The sequence below is a fragment of the Pipra filicauda genome, unplaced genomic scaffold, assembly GCF_003945595.2.
Source record: "Pipra filicauda isolate LSUMZ 115617 unplaced genomic scaffold, ASM394559v2 scaffold13_size5146498_pilon, whole genome shotgun sequence".
Taxonomy (NCBI): Eukaryota; Metazoa; Chordata; class Aves; order Passeriformes; family Pipridae; genus Pipra; species Pipra filicauda.
The window spans coordinates 1680985-1699566 of NW_024103874.1; positions in this window are offsets into that span (position 1 = coordinate 1680985).

Below are 18582 nucleotides of genomic sequence, written 5' to 3' on the forward strand. Positions count from 1 at the left end.
CAATCTGGATGAAAGCACCAGGCCTGCCAGCAGCTCTGTATGGGCTTGAATGGAAAAAAAAATTAAAAATATCACATCGAGTTGGGTAAAAGGCTGCCAGGGCACTGCCAGCACCTGCCCCGGCCCCTGTCCCATGGGCAGGGAGCAGCCCCAGCCCCAGCACTGCTCTGCAGTTGCCAGCCGAGACAGAGCCTACAGGAAGGAGAATAAATTGAATCCAATAAATTGAATCCAAATGTTTATACCCACTGTCTGGGTCATGTGCCTAGGGAAGCTGAAGAATGCAGGAATATTTTCTTGTAGCTGTCGAATAAACTGCTAGAAATGGTTGCTGTGCAGAACATCCCAGTGTGGTGCTGCAGGGAGGGATAGAGGGAGGGAGGGAGGGAGGGATGGAGGAATGGATACACACAGGAGTTGGGCCCATGTTCAGAGATTGGGCCAAGAGCTCTGTGCACAGGCAGTGGGTTTGGGAACAGGTGTGGGGTCTCTGTGCAACTGAGGCACCGCAGATTGTGGGAACAGTGAGGGCCTTGGATTTCCCCTCTCCTCTTATGCACACACGTGCACATGCACACACACAGAGTTAACTCTTTCCATCCTCATCAGACATGCTGAGCTCTGTATGTGCAAGGCCCCGAGCTCCAGCACAGCCCCAGCTCCCATGGGTGTCTGCAGCATGTCCTGGATGCTGCAGGTCAATGTGCTGAGATGCTTTAAAAAACCCTCACCCCAACCCACCAAGCGCAGCCCGAGCCTGTGCCCGCTTAGAGGTCCCAGCATGGTGGTTACAACAGACTTACTCATTTCTCCAGTGAGTAAGACTGAAAGGGGAGCCCCACGGGTGCGGGGCCGGGGGCTGATAAGGAGCAGCTCCCTAATCTCCAACCCCAGCAGCCCAGAGGACAAGGGTGATAACTCACACGAACCCTCAGCTCGCAGCAGTGGGGGTGCTGCTGTCGGTTTGAGTGTTTGCAGAGTTGCACCTCCTCACCTCAGGAGGGCTTGTCTGCGGTGTTCCATCCCAGACCAGCACTCCCTCGCCCTCCCCTGGGAGCCAGTGGGAGCTGGTGGTGGTGGCAATCCCAGGGCACACACCCTGGGCCACTTGCTTGCCTGTGCACGTGATGCCCCGTGTTCCTGGGACACAACCATGGGGAAAAGAGACTACAGGAGGCAGCATCATCATCATCATCTGATCAATCCCCCTGTTTAGAAAGATCCAAAGTTCAGAAACTGGAGGTAGGGAAGGTCCTCATCTGCTCCACGGTTTGGGTGACACCAGGAAGCCAGGAGCACAGCGAAGTCCAGCACTTCCCTGATTCAGACCTAGGCTGGGATTTTGGCTCAGATACCTGGTTTTTATCTTGGGGAGCCACTGAACAGGCTGTCTGGGTCAGGCCTGTGGCTGTTCCTGCCCATCTCCCATGGCACAGATGGGTGCTGTGCTGGCAGCATCCAGTGCTGCTGCACCACCGGCCCCACATCACTGCCCCAGCTCACAGGGACCAGCCCCACTGTCCCCTCACGGGCCCCCATGTGCCAAACTGCACATGATAAGTTCTGCTCCAAAGCACATTTTTGTCAGAGGGTAGCAAGATAAAAATCTTAAAATAGCTCACCATGACATTCATCAGGGTCTGTGCCACCGCATTTCCCACATGCCACCGTCCTCTGTCCTCCCTCCCCGGCTTCAGCCGTGAACATTCCTGGGGGAAGGCTGGGTTCCTGAAATACAAAGCAGGACACGTGCAGAGCTGCTCCTGTCCCAGAGTATCAGGGTCCCTGGGCAACATGGCACTGAGCATGACATGGCACTGCCAGCACTGTGGGGAAGACTCTGCCTCTGCTTTTGGGGTGCCCGCAGTCCCACACGCCCCCTCTGCAGGGCCCCCCATCCCCATCCTTGGCTTGCTGCAAGGGAGCACCAAGCCTGCTCAGTCTCTCCGAGCCTTTGGCTCCAATCAAACACCATTTGGCCAAGTCCCCAGCAAGGGAACAAAAGCAGAGAGCCCCAGAGACAGGCCAGGGAGCTGGGGGAGGGCACAGCTCCCTGCACAGCTCCTCTCCAACACTGGAAACCAATGGGGAATAAACATGAACCACCCCCTCACTGCCTTTGCCATTCCCCACTCCCAGTGCTGCCCAGGGGAAGACTGGGGGAGCTGGTGCCAGCACCTTCTCCTGGAAAGGCCTATTTCAGCTCCAGCTCCTTGCAGGGTGAACCCGCTTCTTTAACCCCTCTGGTGCCAACTGGCCAGTGCCATACCCTGGCCATGGTCCCTGGGCTCTCACAGTACTGCCAAGCGAGTGGCACACAAAGCTTTAGCCTTTCCCAGCTCTTAGGCACATGCTCCAACTCTCCCTTATTTTGTGTTTAGCTTTGGGCAGCCAATATCACGTCATATTTAAAGGCACAGTTTCAATTCATATCTATCTCGATTATTTTTTATATGAAAAACGAGATTAAAAATAGTCATCAGAAAAAACAAACATTCTAATGCCCACACAAATTTTTCCAACAAATGCAAAAATGCCCATGAGAGCAACTGCTTTTAAGTGTTGAAGAATTGCAGTGGAGACTTTGCAGCGCAGACATTGCACTGCAAGGAAATGAAGCATTTTATACAGAGAGGAAAACATGGCCCAGGTGCTACCACACCACAGACCCCAGGTCCTTCCTGCACCCAGCTCACACCTGGCTGGTGGCAGGTGGCCCTGTTGGGATTACTGGGAAAGTCCTGCTGGCATCACCCGGCCATGCCAAGGAAAATCTTGCCATTTGCTCTGCCCTGCAGTCACCACAGAGACACAGCTCTCGCCTGCAGTTGGGAGATGGTCATGACTCTCCCCAGCTCAATGTCACCTTCAGTCTTGGTTGGTCACAGTTCAGGTCCAAGCATGGGCTGTCATGGCACACCAGGCTCATTTTTTTTCATTTATGAGTAGTAAAAGCAGCTGAGCTCACTCCAATTAGCTCATGGCCCTTGAATGAGTATTTTTGCTCCCACCTTGTGGTACAGATGATGGTGGGGGCTTTGTCCAACCTCCCAGAAGCACATGCTGCTTCCTCTGCCATGCCCCACAGGCTCCCACAGGATGGGTGTCAGCAAGGCAGGATGGTGGCATGAGACGAGGAACCCGCCAGCACAGCAGCTCATCCCCTACCACAAAAGGTACACATGTGAGGGCGGGGCCTCAGGGAATGGCCAAGTGCCTCTGGTTCCCCTGTGTGCTACAGGAGAGAGCCAGGCTGAGGACAGGCGAGTCCTGAGCTCTCAGGGATGTCACCTGCACCCAGGGACCCTGGGGTGCAAGCTGGCCCTGAGCTGAGGAGACAGCAGAGCCCACATTGACTTGAACTCCACTCTGCGGGCTGAATGGGGCTTTTGGGGGGTTGTTTGGGCTTGTGGAGGGTTTTCCCCAGCCTCTGTGGCCTCGCTGACCTCCCTCAGCAGCACCAGCAAAGCCCGAGGGACCCACATGTTTTGGGGCAGGAGCAGCACAGCTCAGCAGCTCCCTGACGTGTTTGGGATGGGACTGTGGGGAAGCCCCATGCAGGAATCAGTGGAATTGACCCTGTGTGACATTTGTTGTGTGGAAAAATCCAGGTTTCCCTGTCAGCAGCTGGGTCATGCCAGCACCAGCAGCTGCCCAGCGAGGCAGCCAGGCAGCCCTGTAGGAAGGGGTTTTGTGCTGCACTCCCATTTGACCACAGGGCTGCAGAAACAGCAGGAATCTCTCCAACACAGGGCAATGGCTTGTCTGAACCCCACATCTTTTTTAAAAGCTGATTCACCCCAGGTTAACCAGCCCCCTGCATGCCAGAGCTCAGCTGCCCATTGGGCTTTCTCATGGTGTGGGGGCACAGGGATGCTGAGGTCAGGGGAGAGCTTGACTCAGTGGAAAACCACTCTGGAGAGACACAACCTGTCTGGAAAACAAGTTTTTGCTGCAGCTCCGTGTGGGCAGAGCACAGGCAGTGCTGCAGGAGCACATGGCACAGGTTTAGCTGCACTCCCCGCGGGAATGGCAGCATGTGGCAGCATGGCATCACCACCCGCATGGGAAAGGCTCAGCTTTGTCCCCTCTGCACCCCTCAATTCTATGTAAATGCTGACAGGATTTTCTGAGCAGTGTGAAATGCACATCTGCTCATGCAAAGCCGTGGCCAGTGCCGTGGTTGGGAATGGGCGGCCGGGGAGCTCAGCGCTGGCCGGCACAGGAACCTCGCACGGGTGCCTTCTCTGTATGAACCAGGCTGCCAGCCTGAACTTTTGGCCTGAAAGTGCTTCCTGCTTCCAAAATAGCCACTCTTGCTCCCCTCCTTGCCCAGAGAGCCAGGGCTGAGCCTCAGCCCTCAGCCTCAGATAGGCAGCGGGGGGAGCTGTGGGTCACCCAGGGAGAGCCCCCCAGCCCCTGCAGCATCCTGTGCTCGGCAAGCTCACAGAGATAAGGCTGGAGGATGATCGGTTCATGCTGTCATCAAGACGAAATAAAGCCCGGCTGCTTCCAATACCGTTTTTTTCCTTAATTGCTCTGTTTCCATGTGCCTGTGTACGCCCTGCTCTTGCCAGGAAAGCCAAGTACTGATCATTGTCAGATGGTTCACACAGAGGTTTCTGTTTTGTTTTGTTTTTGCAAGGATCCAAGATGATAGGGGGAGGGAGAGAACTTTTGTCCTCTGCTTAAAATAATTCAAGAGCTTTCCACTGTATACAGCCAGGCTCAAGTAGACATTTGCATAACAAATGAGCTTCTCCCCAGTTTCAGCCCTGGGTGACCCCTGCGGCTTTTGCAGGAGGTGGCTCCATCTCTACCTTCAGCTTTAGGTTCATCTCCATCATCTCCATCTTCCATCCCAGCCTTGGGCATGGTTTGCCTCTTGGGAGGGCAGGGCACGTAGAGGGTTGTAAGTTTTTTGCACTTTTGTCAGTCAAGGCTCTGTAAACAGCCTCTGGAACATTTCAGCAGTAAAACATTTGCTTGGTGACCAACAAATAATTCCAGGCATCTTTTATTTTGCTGTAAAAATGCCACAAAGCAGCTGACTAGTGGAGGTTTCTCTCCAAGCTAAAGCCCATTGACAGCAGGACCAAACACCAACTTTTCTGTTATCAGCAGAAATGGCCTCTCTGTGCTGGGTGTTCTCCACATGGCGATGCACAAGCACAAGCACAAGCCTGAGAGCCTGCTGAGGTGCAGAAAAACCAAGCAAAGGCCCTGGAAGTTTCACAGGATTTTTGTTTTGCCCCTGAGATGGATTAACACCTTGCTACTTCAGATGTATAAATTATTCCAGTAGTTCTGCTATTGCTATTCAAACAGATTTCCTTGCAGAGTGTTCCAGAGAGCACCTGTGACCGTGGCTGAGGTCATGATTTCCAGCCCAACGAGCAGATAAAACTGCTGAGAGAGCCCACGGCCAGAGCTGCTTTGTACAGAACCACATCGCCTCAGCCCCTCTGCTGAGAAACTGGAGGAATTTTCCAGTTCCCATTCTCCTTCTGGGAGGGAGAAAGTGGGGGAGTAAAGCTTACGTACCTTCTTGTAGCTCTGCAAGGCGTCAGGAGGGTTTTCATGAGAAACTATCAGAGTCCAAACGGCCCATCAATTATACCAGAATATCATACTGGGCAGAAGGGAAGTCCCAGCAATCTTGCAATAGCCTTTTTAGACAATGACTGAAAAAATGTTGCAGTTACTCATTTTGAAATGAGTTTCTGTATGGGTTAGATTTTTTTTGCATGACATCACTTTGTGGGTACACAATTAAAAAATAAATCCATGATCAGTCAGAAACCATCATCCCTCTACCCCTGCACTTCTTTTAGAGTAAACTCTGAAATCTGGATTTTTTTATATAATTGGAATTATAGAGCAAGACTCCAGAAGCCTTTGTAACATTAAACATCCACCTTCTGCACAAGGTCCTTGATCCTTCTGGCAGGTCCTGAAATCAGTGAGTCCCTTCAGCCCCCACAGCTCCAGGTGGGAGGGCACAAGTCCCTCCTCCTGACTGTGCATCCCAGTGGGGGAGACGCTGCTCACAACCCCCCCAGTCCCCCAGGGCAGGGCTGAGGACTGAGTCTAGCTGGCAGCAGGAATATGGCTCTGCCTGGAGACCAGACAGTAAATGCTTAATATAAGGTTTGAGATTCAACCAATCTGAGCTGCTTACTTTCCCACAGCAAACTCAAAAGTATCACAAAGTACCACAGAGAGGTGCCAGGTAAAATCCAGAAGAAATTCTCCTGAGTAATTTTTCTTGCCTCTATGGAACTGGGACTTTTTTTGATGGACCCCAGCAGGCTAGACCCACGTATGCCTCTCCTCCATGTGTTCCAGGACTGTTTATCCTCACCTAAAAGGAGCAGGGCTCTCATGCAATCCATGGTGACTTGGCAGCACCAGTCTTGGCCCCGAGAACAGGTTTGAATCACAGCTTTTTTGGCCTAGATTTACAGCAAACACCCTGTGTTCTCAGGCTCCCCTCACCCACCTGCTGCCTGATGGCTTTTTCAAACATCAACCTGAGATGCTGTTCCCTGTCAGGTGGTATCACCTGACCACAAAACCATCCTCCTTTACATGCAACCCCTCCCCCCCTCAATCTCAGCAGCAGCTCCACTGGGCACTGGCAAGAGACACCAAAGTGATTCTTAACGCCCAGGCTGGCAGCCTGCACGCTCCAGGAAGGGCAGGACAGGCCCCCCCAGGCTCACTGTGGCTCACAGTCCAACCTGCCTGGCTGCTTTGGGTTTCATTCAACTTGATCAAAGCCTCAGAGACACCATATGGCTCCCAGGGATGTCCCAGGGGTTTGGTTTGCAGCACCGGAGTTATGGCTGGCAGAGGCAGGGGAGCAGCTCCCTCTGTGCTGTTCCTGAGTGTCCAGGGGTCAAAAATAGCTCTGATGGCAACCGGGGTGTCCCCAGCACACATCACTGCCCAAAGTGTGGGGATACGTGGGAGGAAAATACCCAAGAGGATGCTGTGACACTGAGCGGTCACTCGGAGGCCTTGGGAATTGCTCTGGAGCCAAGTAAAACCAAGCACCAAAAAAACTGAGAAGGGCAGCAGGACCAAACTGTCCTCCTGCCTGTTCCCATGCTGGATGGCACAAACAGAAATCCTCATGGCTTCGAAATGTTCCTTGAAACAGCCTGGAGGGCAGAGAGGAGGGTGGTGCTCTGTGGACCCCCCTGGGAGATGAGCCTGGCTCGAGGATCTTCCCATCCCCAGGGCAGGCGCCGAGCAAGGGCTCCAGCAGAGCTTCTGGGAGCCACACCTGGCTTCCCCCAGCACTGCCTCACTTCTGTGGTCTATTGAAATAATGGCTCCTGAAGGATGCCAGCTCAGGGTGATTGATCTCCCTTGCCAGCCAACTGTCCCCTGGGTGGTGTTAGGGAAGGACTCCCATTTCAGACATCCCCAGGATACCAAGCTCTGTGTGTGCCACCAGCAAAGCCCAACGCTGTAACAGCAGCTACAGTCACCTGGTGGTAACTTACAGGCAACACCTATAAAGCTTCCACTATACAGGGTGTTCACAGGCAGCCTTTTTCTACAGCACATGAATTAGGACCCTCTGAGCCATTTTCAAAAATAACTGAAGACCCTAAATGTCCCTTGGAAAATGCATTCCTGTTCCTCACAGTGCTGTCCCAGGGCCGGCTGTGTCCTGGTGCAATGGGGCAGAGAAGCTCTGCCTGGGTTTTCGGAGCACCCTGTAGGTTGTAGTTGGAGGGGCAGGTGGGGATGACACTGGTATCTGCTAGGAAGAGACCATTCCAGAAGCTGCCTTCACTGCCTGCTCTGCTGTTGCATGGGCCCCAGGGATGGAGAGGCCAGTGTAAGTCTGCCCTCAAGCTAAAAGAGCCTACAGCTTCCTTCCCTCTATCTCTCATCCCTCCCTGCCTTCCTTCTCCCAGCTGTTTTGACAAGCTCATTTCCAAGAACCAGTCTCATCCTGGCTCAACCGGGTGCAAACATCACCAGGCTTCTTGTCTTGGGGCACCACCTCAAAACAGAGAGCTGAGAACTGGGGAAACTGAGGCAAGTGCAGCCACCAGAAAAACCCTGCAGGCTATTTTCATATTCTTTGGGAAGGACAGAAGGGACCACTGCACCCTGGACCTTTGGTTTGACCTGGTACGTTCCATGTGCAGCTCCTTGTCCTCGTCAGTGCCCCATCTGTGATTTTCAGTGCCATCAGGTGACAAATCCCACAGCACCAGTACATGCTCACTACAGGCACCAGTAGCCGTTTAAACAGTCACCAGCTAAAAAGAGAAAAAAAATCAGCAACAAAAGACCCACAAATAGTTGACTCTGTTCCCAGGCAAATAAAAAGAACGGTTTTGGATCGTCACTGCTGTCCCTTTGTTTACCAAATGCAGTAACAAAAAAAGGCAAGGAAAGAAAAAAATATTCCCTGATAGCGACAATTAATTGTGGGCAAAAGCAGGCTGGGACATGCCCAAGGGAAGGAGGGTCAGGCTCCGCTCGTATCTGCTGGTGACGGGAAATCAATGTGCCCAAAAGCGCTTAAAAAAAAATAAATTGAAAAGACCAGCCCTGATTGCAGCAGTTAGAAGTGATATATTTTTGGCATGGAAACAAAAAGCAAATTCATAGCAGGTTTGGAGCTGATCTTACTGGCTTACATGGGATTTTATACTGAGGTAATTCTATTGTTGGTTGGAGCTACCTGATTTATGCCTGAATAAGGTCCTGATCCTGCAAACATTTACTTATGTAGTTTAGTTTTACCTTTGCTCCGAGACACCCTATTAATTTCCCTGCAGTGAGGACAGTGCCTGTCTGCAGAGCTGGGGCCTTTGCAAGAGGAAAATCTGTGTTGTAATGCTTGAAATGAAGAGGAAATCTTGCAGCAAGACATGAACTCCCACAGACACTGCCAGCCCCAGGCATGGACACCCAGGAGCTGAGCAATTGCCTCTGCAGCGCCCCTAACCCACAAGATTCGGGAGGCAGTGGGGGAACACCCTTAGTACAAACCTGCAACTTCATTGAGCTCTCAGTGAGTCTCTGCAACAAGTCGCACATAAGGCAGTGCTGTAACACCGAGTTCATTCTGATGACACCCTCTCCCTCAGGCAGACCCTTCAAATGGGCTTCTAAACATAGCAGAGACCATTTGGACTGGTTGTTTCCACACAAGAAAGTGGTATTTATTGTTTAAAACACCATGTTTGCCCTGTACCCTCCCTATCAGGCAAGGTAAAAGAGAGGGATTCATCCATCAAACACTGTCCTTTGACAATGAAACTGCCGGGTTTGCTTCAAAGTGAGTAGGAGAATAAAAACCTGTCTGGGCTGAGAGGAGGAGGACCAGCTGGGAGAAGCCGTGTGCTCACACAGGAGTGGGGCAGACAGCAGCTTCAGCCCCCCCAGCCAGAGAGATGTCCGGCAGAGCTGCTGCTCATGTGCCCATCACATGCTGCTAAAACCAGGCAAATGAAATAAAAAGGGGCTGTGAGTCCTGGAGCAGCTGCTTTCCTCACTGCTGCTGCCAAGCCTCCCCGAGAGCACGGCTATTCCTCGGCGCGGCGGCGAATTAATTTGCTTTACAATGGAGCCCCGGGCTCGGCGGGCAGTTGGGTGTCTGCCGCGGCGGGCACAGAGCTGCACAGCCCGGGGGGAGCGTGGGGAGCCAGGAGAACCACCTGGAGCCAGCCCTGAGGGTGCTCGAGGAGGCTGGAGGGGGTCCCAGAGCAAAGCCCTTTTGGCACGTCAGTCCCAGCCCTGAGCCCAGCGATCTCCACCCAGCAAAGCTCAGACGCTGCTTGTGGACCGCGGGGCACAAACCGAGGGATCTCCCCCCTCCAGACACACCTGGCAAAGGCTGCCAGCAGCAGATACGAGCTGCCAAGCCTTTCATCCCAGTGTCTCTGCGAGTCAACAGTAGTGGAGAAGAGCTGTGATGAAGGGCACTGTCTGCACCTCAGGGCCAGACCCGTGCCAGCCTGAGTCAATTAGCAGTTCCTTTGGCTGCTCTAACCCAAGTCTGCTGGCTGTGGCCAAGGCCGGGAGCATGGGGCAGCAGTGGGTCCAGCCCCTGCCTTCAGTCCACATACCCCGGTGCTGGCAGGCACTCTGGAGCACTGGGGCTTCTGTAGAGTGAGCTCCAGGACACTGCACAGGGGGAAAAAGGTCTGGGCAGCCCCACTGTGTGGTCATGGCACTGAGGCTGCAAGATGGGGCTGGAGAACACTCCCAGGGGCACCAGTGCACTTCCAGAGCAGCTCCTCTGAAATGGGATTTGCTTATGCTGTAGCCTGGAGGACTGAATATTGCCTCCCTAGAAAGATTTAAATATACTTAAAATTAGAAGGAGGAAGTGTTAGCAAAAATTTCATACTTTTGGAAGGCAGCCGGTTCGTTAGCATTACTTTAATGAGGCTCTAACCTCACTGTAATGCTTTTATTAATGCTTGTTGCTTGCTGAGTGCCAACGGCTTGGCTCCTCTCCGACAGCCCGGCTGGTCCACAAAGAGAGTGGTTTAGGGGTCCTTTGAAGCAAAACGTGAGCGCATTTACACCACAGCCAGGACAAACGACAGTTGGTGAGATGAGACAGCCCAAAATTCACCAGATGGTGCCCCGAGCAGGCGATGCAATGAGAGAGAGAGAGCAGGGTGGGCAGGAGGGGATACAGGAGGGAACAAGCGAAGGGAGAAGACAAAATGTTCATTATGGCACCAGCCCCACTGACACCATTCCTGTCGGCTGCAGTTGGGTCAGGGTGAGGGCCAGGACAATGAGCAACGACAGGGCATCAAAGCCTCATGTGCTGGAGATTTGGTGACAAGGGAAGACAGGGGGAGCTGCAGGATCCAGGAGGTAGGTCTCAGTAGCTGAGCACTCAGCCTGCTCCCCCCTCTCTACTCCTGCAGATACCTTGTGTGCTTTAAGATCACAGCTGCGTCCAGCCCAGATCTCACCAGAGACCCTCTTTGGCCAAATGTGAGTCCTTAATCCAAGCAACTGTCAAACACTCATGGCACCCGTACCCTAAAAGCCCCAGTGTGACTGTGGAGGGATAACCTGTGCCTTTGAGGTGCCCCCCGCACCACTGTGGAGCTGGTCTGCCTCAGGGAAACCCAGGAGAGGATGGAGTCACTTCTCCAGTTCCTGTGCCCTGCACATGCCCTTGTCCATGCCCCTGTTGGCTGCAGAAGGGAGGAAGGGACTTTGCCCCCCTCAGCCCTGCCTAGCCAGTGGAGCCCACCTGCTTGCAGGGTGATGCCCAGACATGCTGGGCACACCTTTCAGATGTGGTTGGGGACAGAAGGACAAGGATTACCCCAGCAGTTGCTGGGACACACTCCCCCACACCTCCTGGGAGGCGAGGTGAGCATATGCCGTATGTTTCTCCTCCTGTTCCTAGAAACACTCTGAATAGAGGGATTAAAAATTACCCACTGCAGCCTGAAACAACAGAGCCAGGGTGCCGGCTGATATTCCAGCACAGCGGAGAACAGGTGGGTTGCTGCTTCCACGATGAGCAGGAATGGGAACAGCTTGTTGGAGAGTCTCGCTGTGACTGTCTGTGGGGCCACCCCTCCCAGAGCCACTGCTCAGCCGGAGCAGAGGCATCAAAGGCACTCCCTGCCACCTCCCTGCTCCAGGCTGGCCAAGAGCCAACGCTATTTCCCAGCAGCACATCCCAGCCTGCGGCGCGGCACGTCCCCACCCACACGCTCACAGGTGGGTCTGGCCCAGGCTGAGCCAAGGTTTTTCCTGCACACACGAGGTGGGTAAAGCAGCAAAGAGCTGGACTGATGCTGCCTCAGCACGGGCTCACTGGAAAACCCTCCTCACTGCTCAGAGGTGCCTCTGCACCCTGGAACGTGCTGAAAGGGACCTCATGCCAGTCCTGGAATCACAGCACAGAGCCAAGTCCAACCAGGAGATGGGTCTGGCGTCTCACCGCTGTCCGAGGATGATTTCAGAGACAAACAGAGAATCCTCAGCAAAGTTCAGTGCCACATCATAATCTTGGCTCTTCCTTCAACTGAAATAAAGCAGAATCTAGGAATGAAAAGGAAACACAAAATAAAATAGGGCGAAATGGAATGGCAAATGCTGTGCAATTTTCATCTGGAATTTACAGCAGCATCTAAAGCTCAGTCACACCAGACAGTAAATGCTTGTTCCAAGCACAATAAAATAATCCCAGAATAAATCTTTCCAGTTTCTACTGGCCCCACCCAAAGCTTTCCCACACTGACAGTGAAACCTTGCAGGTCTGCTGGGGTCCAGGCGTCACTTTGCGCACGTGAGCAATGTCATCCTGGGGCATTGGGGCTGCCAGCCCAAAACACCACATTCTGGTTCCTGCGGTAAAATACAAGAAACTTGATATTTTAAATGGATTTTGTCCAGTTCATAAAGCAGAATCCTGCTGTCCTAGTCCAAAACAGGAAAATACGTTAAAAACTGAGCACAGCTGTAAACAAGATGCACATTGGCAGGGCTCATCACCCTGGCAAGGGATAATTGTTCTCAAGTTCAATCAAGGTAGAAGGTGGGGATTTGGAAGCATTGCATCCATGGCACACTTCCCTGCTTTGTCACATCACACTAAACACTCGATAAAAGCTCCCTTTGAAGAGGAGCCAAGTCTGTCCTTGCTTGGCTACAGAGATACTGCACTGGCTTTGCTGAGCCACCTTCCAGTTGTGCAGAGCATTTGTAAGAGCTAGAAAAAGGGTAGGGGTGAACAAAAATGTTGCAGTTCAAAGAACAGTACAAAAGACAGAGCAGTAATTAATTATTAGGGTTTGCCTCTATTTTTTTGCCAGTGGTGGGATAAACAGACTGTTGGTAAAATGTATTATTAAGGACCCTGCCTACTCTACAGATTTGAATATGTGTCTTTAAATATCCAAATATCACTTGTTATCTTCAAAATCACGAGACTGGTAAGAAAATCAAGAGATTAAAAAAAAATAGTAGTAACAAAGGGTTTTCTTTTGTGTCTTTCGTTCTGAGGTGTTGGTCTGCCAAGCTAATTTCAATAGAAACTCAGTTAAAAGAAAATAAAAAAGGGAAGGTGAGACTTTCCCATGATTATACCAGAAGTTCAGTTTCCCAGGAAAGCGAATCTGTAATGTGATGAGATCACTTCCAGCTGATGAATCCGAAGTTTGTTTTTAGAAGGCTAAAAACAACAAAAAAATAAGATTAAGAAAAAAAGTAGCACCCAAAAGCAGATCACTTGCACACTGGGTATCTGGGCCCAGCCAGAGCACATGAAGTACGTGCCATCTCCCCTGCTTTCCAGTTAGGGCAAAGTGATATTGGTCTTCCTTAGAGAATTCATACTTGGGCAGAGATGTGAGTGGTGACTGATCTGCTGCCTCTGCCACACAAGGAGCTGCCCAGTTTTCTCCTTGTGACAACCCTTCCATTTGTCCTCTGATGTGACCCACACCCCAGCCAAGAGCAGGACTGGCTGGATGGCAGTCCCACTCCAGGGCTTTCCTCCTGGCAGGCACGGAGGAGTCGTTGTCCATCACTCACCAGCCAGGGCACAGGGAAGGCAGGAGCTCGCCCATTTCTGCCTCTCGCATTAGCACGGGCTGATGGAGATATCATCTTCCTCCTGCCTCTGCCAGCAGCCCCACCCCAGAGCCCAGTGCTGCACAAACAGCCTCTGCCCACCAGGTCCCTTTCAGCCCGTGCCCAGTTCCTCCAAGCAGGTGTTGTTTGCTCTCACATCACAGCCCTTGTTTGGAGAGGAGGTGACCACAAAAGCTCAACATCGTTGCTATTGATTCTCAGCCCGGGTTTTGTTGCAATGACCAAGTGAGTGGCAGCAGGTTGGTCCTTCGACTTATTTTCTGCTGGAAGGGGACATCAAATATTTGCTTTCCAAAATATTTGCAGCAGCTCCACTACAATTAACAACATCAACTGAAATGTTCAAAAGGGTAGGGGAGTGTTCCCGTGCCTTCGCTCTCCCCCGAGCTTTGCTAAGATGATCCAGAAACTCTTGGGCTTCGTTGCTTTGCCATGGAGTGCATCTCACAGGCAACACATATGATGGGCTTCCCTTTGGTTTCACTGGAAGATGCCTGCAGGACTGGATCAGGGACTCCTGCTTCCTATTCCATACCTTTGCAGCTCTTAGGGAACAGCTTTCACTAACGTGATGCAGTGCAGTTAATGGACTCACTAAACCAATGCTATTGCAGCAGAACAACTTAGGCCTTGCATTTCAGGAACAAAACTGCCTGAGGTTATGTGCTAATTACAGACTACTCCTATCATTCTAGTTTACATTGCAGGACACCGTCCAAACCACCAACCAGAGGAAGAGTGTCTTATCTTCACTGTGAGGAAGCTCCAGCTGTGATTGAGCATGGATGTTGCATTCAAGGTGAATTTAGGGGAGGGCTCCACTTTAAATGGGAAGCCTGAGCCAAGACCTCCTCTGTATGAGCTACACAGTCTGTTCAGTAGCTGGTGTCAGTAGCAGAGTTATCGAGTGAAGTGTCTCCATCTGAGACCTCCATAAATGCACTGAATCCCAGATAAGTTTTCCCTCTCTCAAAACACACTCACATAATGGCCAAATTTCAAGAGCAGACTTGGAATTCTGGAGGCAAAATTCTCCATTGCTGAGATGTGTAAAGGCCTTTTTTCTCTGAGGGACTCGCAATGTCTCCAGACGTGGCAGAGGCGGTGGGAGAGGGGTTTTCTTCCAGGCAGGAATCATTGCTCACTGCTGCAATAGATATTCAAAGCCACAACTCAGCATAAGCTTTGCAAAAGGGAGACACCTACACAAACCACGGGATTGCTTGGGACTGAGTGCTGCATCCAAAAACCTGCTAGTGAAACGTCATTTACCTGCAGGGGGAAACATGGGATGGCAGAGAATGGGTCCATCCAACCAGGTAAGTTTGAGATAGAGACTCTGGGGAGTGGGTGCAAGCAATGGCAGTCTCGTCCCCAGCTCTCCCTCCTCTTCATCCCCTCTTCTGGATGACTGACAACAGGCAATCATTTAGGAGGGGATTTTAACTCAGTGCAATCGATCACTGAGAGGATCAGACCCACAGAGCTTGCAGGGTGTGACTCAGTGCTAAGTGCCTTTTATTCTGCAATCTTCTAGGCAGAGACTATGCTTTTGGCTTCATGTACTCTGCAGTTTCTCTCTTTTCCTTCTTTTTTTTTTACCCCTTGTAAAGACTTTGCTATGTCAGAATCTGTCAAACAACTCCTTGTGCCATGTTTTCACAAGAATCCTACTTGCTGGCCACTGCCAAGCTCCCTTTTAAACAATACTCAGTGAAGCATTGCACTGCCTGTGCTCCGCTCTCTCATGCCATATTTAGACAAAAGCCAGGGAATTCCCTGCCCTCCATGAGGGCTTGAATGAGCACGTTCTTCTCCCACCTCTTTTCCCACCTCAACTAAAAATGTACGTGCTCTCGCCAGCCAGGCCTTCTACCAGCTTTATTTTTAATTTATTTCACACTTTGATTATCTACCTAGAAATCAGAAGGGGGGGGGGAAAGGAAAATGTAAAGAAAAAAAATTAAACAAGTGAATGCGAACAAAGACACATTCTTAGTCCCACTTGGTGCATTCCCAAAGAGGCCAAAACCCAGCAGCAGTGGAAACAAAACACCCAGGCCCCACACTGACACACATGGCAACAAAACACCCAAACTCCACACCACCCACCACCTGACTGCACAGCTGACAACAGCTGGATCATGGCCACAGGTGGCCTTTGGTGCTTTGGCCCAGGGTAGGCAAACAGCAAAGCTGGAGCTGATATTGATGCAGATTTGACAAGGGGGGGTTCTGGCAACCCAGAGCCACCTGAGTCACTGGGGCATCGGATTCCTGTGGAGCAAAGGAAACTCCCCATCAGCAGGACACAGGGCAGGGTGTGCAGAGCCAGAGCAGGGAGCTCTGTGATTGCACACACAGCCCTGCACGTTCCCATTCACACTGGCAAAAGCTGGAGTGCGAGGGCTCTTTCCTGACGCTGCAGAAGTCAATGGGGCTGCAGATCCTTCTGGAGCGGCTATTGAAACGCCACATTCCAGAGCACTGTGCTAATCGCTTTCAGCCAGCCCTCCAGCATCACTCCACTCACTGATGTTTAAATTCTTTGCCATACTTTTGTCCACAGCGCGTGGGCCCCCCAGATTTTTTGACATGTGGTTCTCCTGCTCACTGCCAAGTCTGCTGGGAGAGGATGTCAGCCTCACAGGACCAAAACAGATGCTGTCCATGCACCAACTCTGTTGGAAAAGCTTCAGATAAAGGCTCGTCTGCCCTCCTACCCTGCTCCACAAACACTAAAAAATATTCATTATATCTGCCCCACGAACCTACTTAGGAGAAAATTTGAATCCCGAAATTGAGAGTCAGAGCATTGTCAAGTAGAGTGCACGTGGCCTGAAACAGGGGATGAAATACTCTGAAAAACAAGGCAGAATTTGCACTAGATTTTTGTTTTCATATACATACACATATATAAAATCTACCACAGCTATCTCAAATATATCCATAATGCTGGTAGTGATGGTGGTGACCTTACTGCAGACTGGATGCAGACAGGCACCTTTTAACTGCTGTCATTTAATTCTGTTCAGTGTGGCTTGAGCTGACATCATAACTGAGGCATCACTCAAGCCTTGACTAGCCCAGTGCTCCTGGTGTTATTGCTGCTGCTGGGAGCATTCTGGGGACAGTGAGAGAGGAAAGAAATGATATGGACAGAGTTATAGTGTTATGAAATGCACCCTTAGGATCATATGTTCAAAAGCACTCAGTTCCCATTTAGGAACCTAAATGAAGTTGGCAGGATTTCAGAAGTGCTCAGCATCCATCAGCTCCTACTGAGAACATGCTGAGCTCTTCTTAAAATTGTCAGAGAAAAACAATTCAAAGATAAGAGGCAGCTTGTGGCTTACAACTAACATCATTTTATGGGTCTTCTGAGGAGTTTGGCAAGAGCAAGAATAGCTGCTTTCACAGATATTGTATATGAATCCACATCTCGAAGTATGGGGTCAGCTCTATAAGCAGCCACCTCACTGGTTGCCTCTTGCAAGAGCTCTGAACCCCAAGGAGAATTTTCCACTTTGTGTCAGAATGATTCCTTCATAGCACTTAATAAGTGGGAGTTTGCACCTGATCATGCCAGGAGCAACCACATCAGTGGAGATGAGAAGGACCAGTTTGAGTACCTAACAACTCAGAACATAACCCACAGTGCTGCAGGCAGGGCAACTGTGAAAACATCTGGAGAAGTGTACTAATTTAGTCTTAACTTGTATTAGTTTTTGACATATAATTAGTAGCAGAACTAAATGTCAGTTGGTACCTTTTGTCTTTGAACGCCCAAGAGCTTTGTTCTGTGAGTGAGAAAGATGCCTTCTCCCAGGGGTGACACAAACAGTTTGCCTCACACAGGCATGGTTGGGCCAACACCATGGAAACCTTCAACAGACTGAAAGATCTGTCAAATCTCTCCAAACACTTCCAGAGGCATCAATCCAGCAAAGAACTTAATCACTGCAGCAGTATCACTTGCCCTCCTGGAATCACTGATCTATTTAAAAGAGAGGCTGTGAATTCAAATCCTCCCCCTGCTCACAGCTCCTCCAGCCTTGAACCAGATGAGCCTTGGGACCACACCAAAAATACCCCAAAGCACAGCAGCTTGTGTCAGGCTTCAGCTCACCCAGGGATATGTTATGATCCTTGAAGGGGGCTAAGAACAAATTATTCTTATCAAGATCCTCTTTTTTCACAGTGTCCTTCATCTTACATTGAGATTCCAGAAGTTATCTTACTTCTGGAATCCTTACTTTCCAGGTATTTCAAAGGTTACAATGCCTGTCTGCCCCTTAGCTTGTTATGTTGTTGGATCCAATTCCACAGAAAAACTCCAGAGATTCTTCTAGGAACAGCAGGAGCTGAAGGATCTGATGAATCTTGCTACAAATAGGTCCCTTGACTCACCTTGGTCTGGGAGGTGGGGCTGTAATTCAATCTGCTTTCCTATATGAGATTGCTACATCTCAATCAGAGCTGCCATAGGACACTAACACTCACAGGATTAGGACAATACTTTTTCTTTCTCTTTAGCTTAGGAGAAGTTTTGGGTTTCTTCAGGTCAAAATCCCATCTACTGAAGGTGGAGGCAAATGTACTGATTCCAGAGAAGCCCCTGCTCCTAGCCCAGCTCAAAGACTCAGGAGAGAGATTAAACATTGTGCAATCAAGCACTGCCAGACTTTACAAACTCTGGCCATGTTGAATTGCTTCCTGACATCTCAACGTGAAGGCAGAACAACAGAAAAAAGCATAGCACTATTTTCCATTCTGACTAAAACAAGTAGTTCAAAATATGCATGAATTTAATTTGTCACTCCTCAAACATAACGATTCATTATGATTCATTACTCCTAAGTATTCGAGCTCATTTTCTACAGCTAATTAACCTTGTAGGCAACACTTCACTCAACAGAGGATCACTTTATTCCCACAGGGAAGGCTGCAGTCTCTACTGCCTTCTAC